Here is a 5,000-nt window from a genome sequence, read left to right on the forward strand (position 1 = left end):
TTACTGTTCTAGTGAGAACGTATGTTCTTTTGCTTAAGAATTATAAAGCAAGATAAGTGAAGGCTATAGAGGTCCTATCCATGGACCACAAGAGAATACTTTAACACTTTTGCACTTCCCCAGTGGCTAAAAGACATGTTAAACACACTGCATTAATCTCCTAATACTCCTAGTTTATAATTTGTACAATTCTTGTGATTTTCCATTTTTCTTTTAAAGCATATTCTTTTCACTTATTGCGATCTATTTGTCAATTCCATAAGTGGGACTCTTAATAAAGGGGTTGGGTGACATTAGGCTGTAGAGTTCCTCACCAGTAGCATCAACATCGTCCATTTGTGCTGGTTCAGGAGCGTCTTTATTGGTGGGCACTTGACTCTGAAAGCAGCAGCATAAGAAATTGTTGGCTTGGATAGCAGTGGTGGGATTGCAGTTGAGGGCACTCACTTATGAAAGGGGAAGGGATGCTTGGAGACCAATCTGGGTGTGGCCCAGGGTTTTTAAACCCCTAAAAGAGACCATATCAAAACAAAATAAATATGTATTTGTATATTTCTTCTTGACTGTGCAACCCTAAATGAGACTCACAGCTAATCAAGATGGCGTTTGGCCCAGAACACCCTAAGCGAGACCAAAGCATCCCCACCCTTTTCATATGCGAGTCCCTCTAGGGTAAAATAAATAAACAATTGTGAATTTGATATCTTTTACAGTGTGATTCTAAGTGTTATATTTATTCCCATGTAATTCATCTCAGTGCAGTGTTGCCTCCAGGTTTTGCAGGGTGGGGGCTCTCCGGACTCCTTTGCCAAATAGTTGGAGTGTTAGCACTAGTAACAGAAATGGGCCTACACAAGATCAGCAAAAACTCTGACCAAGGTGGGAATTCAACCCATAAACTCGGGATTACATCACCATTGCTCGAACGACTGAGTTTCAAGTTCAAACAATCTGTGTCTGACTTTGTAGCTCATTTGTTAGAGGAACAATGATCTAACCCAGTCAGCAACATTTATTTAATCCCTGTGATAGTCAAAGAAATGTTTTCAACAGTGCAGAGTTCTGAGAGAGGATTAGCAACCTCTGGAGGCGGGGGGGTGGGGGGGGGGATGAGGGTGGGATGGGGGAGTTCAGGAGTCAATGGGTTAACTCAGAGATAGGAAATCCAAACTAGGAAACAGAAGATCATAGGTTTGACTGCTGTCTGAAAACTCGCAACTTTTCCGAGTTTCACCTAGTCAATATTGAAAAAGATTAATTCCTTCATTTTCCCAATCATTTGCAAGTTTGAACCACATAAATGGATAGGTAAGGTATTAAATTTTTGCGTCAATGGTGACTGGGGAATACTAGGAAAAAACAATATTGCAAGAAGCCACCTCTTTTTCTCCCTCACAGAAGATTGGTTTTGACATAATTTTCACTTTCAGCAGTATGCAGGACGCATGTCACCCAATCCTAGTTTAATGGCGTAGTTCTTGACTAATAACTATTAGATGTAAGGAAAATTGTTGGAATTTAAGAACGTAAATACCCTTAAGTGATAATTTAAAAGGCATGATGTGATCAAGCATTGGTCATGACCAATTAAGACAATGCTTTAGTGAAATGTTTGAGCTCTGAAGAATTTCAATTCGCAGACACAACCACAAACCCAGAAAAATATTTTGCAGATATAACCTACAAACACATTCTTCTTCAGCTTATTTAGAGACATTCCCTCCGGTTTGCTCTTTAAAAGTGACCCTTGCTAATATAGGTTTTGACCATCCAGCCTTCACTGAACAAAATAAGGAAAGAAAGGATATGCACTGACTGGGCTTCTGAAAGGATGCGCAAAAAAATTAAAGATTACGCGGAAATATTTGGCCATATTATGCGTAAACATTCGTTGATTACGCGGAAATCACACCGGATTATCTGGAAATTTAAACAATTCATAAAACTAATAATTAGGCACGTCCAATGTATTTACATGCTTATAGTAAATCAGGAATTGAAATTGCAACCAACAGACCCTATGCACAAATGGCTGCCTTTAAATTATTCTTTTGTTCATATTCAAAACAGCCCAACTAACCTCGTTTTTGAAACAAAAATTCTACAGAATTTGTTATCCCGAACGAGGTTAGTTGGGCTATTTTGAATATGAACAAAAGAATAATTTAACGGCAGCCATTTTTGCATAGGGTCTATACAGTCACATTCGTGACTGAATTTTTTCCCTTTGCCAATTTGCGACCAGCTTTCACCGTTGAAATAAAAGGGTTAGCAGTTGGCATTTTGCCGCAACTTTTGCTAAAATAAATAAAGTGACAAACAATTGTTTTGTTTCAATTTGGAGATATGGAGCAGAATTGTAATATGGCTGAACCACAATCCCCTTCCCTCGATCATTGACCGTTTTCAGCGTTTTTTTAACACACATGTATTGCGGGCTCCTACTTTCCCTACGATTACAATATACAATTTCATTTGCGACAATAACTTGCACCTAAATTTTCACATATCTTGTCGCAAAATTGCGACTGGATATTTTTTAAAATTTCGACCCCAGGGTATTTGTAATTTATAACACAAGTTCTAGTGTTCAGGCTCATTGCCGAAAAATGTGTCGAAACTGCTTGTGATCTTTCATCTTGCGAACGAATTCAATCGATCTTCAGGGTTCAGAAAAATAAGTGTTTCAAAACAGTCAACCTCTTTGCCTTTTACGTTTGTGAGGATGGTATGCAGCTGCTTTATCACTAATATCAGGCATTTCTTCTGTTAATGCGGAAAATATTGCAATTATGCGGAGGATGAGAATTTTAGGGAATTATGCGGATCCGCATCGCCGCATCCTGCCAGATGCCATGCATTGATAACATCACAGCTCCATTCATGCCTGTCAATCGTGGTGTGCCCCATGGCTCTGGTCTAGGGCTTTTACTTGTTACTATCATGGTTAATGATTAAGTCCCACTTCCCAAAACATCTTGATGACTAAATATGCAGGTGACATTACGTGCATACCTATTGGGCCTAATGTCAATGACTATGACTCTAGGGAGGTAGAAAATATTGAAGTCTGGGCTTTGAAGAGTTTAATGAAACTTAATTTGAGTAAAACCAAGGAATATGTCATAAAAGGAAGAACAACCGTGTCCCATCCTGATGAAATTTTCGATATTCAATGTGTGTCGTATCTGAAGCTTCTTGGACTGACTTCAGGAGACTCCTACCAACTGGGGTAAGCATTTTGATGAAATGATGAGAAGAGCTCTTAAGTGTATGCATATCCTCAGAGTTTGCAAGAATAATTTTGTTTTTTCAACCTCAATTAATGGTTATATTATGTCACTCTTTACTTACTGCATCCGAGTTTGGGGTGTGGCTGCTTATAGTAAGTGTTTGAGTCAACCTGATAGGCTACAGAAAAGGGCATTGAGATTTGGGTACATTCAATAAGTAACATCTATCAAACAGATTGTAAAAGGTACGGATTTGTGGCTATGGAGTAGTGTTGTAGATAATCCTTCCCACCCCTGGCAGGATCTTCTCCTCCCACATAAAAGCAGAGCTTTCTCTTACGCAGTAGATCCCATCCTTACCACATCCCAAGTGTCAAAACGTAGAGGTTTAAGAAGTGCTTTGTTAATGAATGCCTGATTTCAAATGCTAGTTCCTGGTACTTTTCAACCTCCTCTTCAGTTCTGGTGATGTTCTGGTCCGCTGGCACAGCTATGTCAATAAGTGTCCATTTCTGTGTGTCTTTATGTACTAGAATAATATCTGGCCGATTATGTTTCTGCACTTTGTCTGTGTAGATAGTCATGTCCCAGGTAATCCTTACTTCTCCATTTTCTGCGGTTGGCAAGGGTTGATGGTCATACCACTTGTCATTACACTCTATCCGATACTTCCTGCACATCTCCCAGTGTACCTGCAGGGCCACCTTGTCGTGGCGCTTCCTATACTCTCTCTGGGCAAGCTTCTTGCATCCACTGACAATGTGCCGTACTGTTTCAGTGGCATCTCCACACAATCTACAAAGTGGTGTCTCTGAGGTCTTATCTATGCTGTACTTGATCGAGTTTGTTCTTAAAGCTTGTTCCTGAGCAGCAAGAATCAAACCTTCTGTCTCCTTTTTTAAGAATCCATTCCTGAGCCATCTAAAAGACTCCTCTCCAGCCTCATCTGATATTTGTTGGACAAACGCACCATGTAGAGCTTTCTCCATCCAGTTTTTAACTTTGTCTTTTTTTGCAAATCCCTCATATGACATGGTATCTCATTCCACAGCCTTGCCCCAAGTCGAGAGAAAGAACACTTTTGCATCTCCAGTCCTGAATTTTGGACATAAAGGTTCCCAGAAGTGGATGGTCGTGTATTATACGAGTGAATGCTGGATGTTTTCTTAAATAAATATAAATGTTAATTGGTGCATTGTTACTATTAATATCGTACATTAAACTGGATACACACTCATGATATAGAAACGTTATGGGAAGAACGTTAGCTTCAAGAAATAAAGGAATTGCATGATCACGAACATCTGCGAAAAACAACAAACGAAGTGCCCCTTTCTGGAGAATTAGAATTTTACTGAGATACGTCTTGCCTGCCTGACCCCAGGATGGAAGGCCGTATGTTAAATAGGGATGGATTAATGATTTGCAAAAATTCAATAGTATTTTCCGAGGTATATGATGACGTAGTTTTGCAATAAGCCCAACATTTTTACTAATCTTTGTAGCAATAGCATCAATATGGTACTTCCAAGAGAGATTTTTATCAATTAGTACACCAAGGTACTTAATGTAAACTTTAGACTCGAGATCAACGTATTTATTTTGCTCATTATCAAACATGCAAATTTTTGGCTGGTAAGCAAGCTGTTTTTGATAAGGATGAAAAACTATGAAATTTGACTTTTTAGTATTAAGCGTTAATTTGTTGGCTGTTAACCAGACATACAGCTTTTGTAACTCAATATTAATTGTTGTTTCAAGAGCATT

The 5,000-nt window shown here is 39.0% G+C and overlaps 1 long non-coding RNA gene across 5 annotated transcripts in view; it reads right to left on the reverse strand.

The window, feature by feature from the left end:
• Window positions 1-5,000, reverse strand: part of LOC137991023 (uncharacterized) — a 29,619-nt gene that overhangs the window by 6,445 nt on the left and 18,174 nt on the right. For all 5 annotated transcript variants that reach the window (XR_011121598.1, XR_011121600.1, XR_011121599.1 and 2 more), the window contains one exon: window positions 315-378. This is a non-coding gene — a long non-coding RNA (uncharacterized lncRNA). The remainder of the gene's footprint in view (window positions 1-314; window positions 379-5,000) is intronic.

The sequence above is a fragment of the Montipora foliosa genome, chromosome 2 (assembly GCF_036669935.1).
Source record: "Montipora foliosa isolate CH-2021 chromosome 2, ASM3666993v2, whole genome shotgun sequence".
Taxonomy (NCBI): domain Eukaryota; kingdom Metazoa; phylum Cnidaria; class Anthozoa; order Scleractinia; family Acroporidae; genus Montipora; species Montipora foliosa.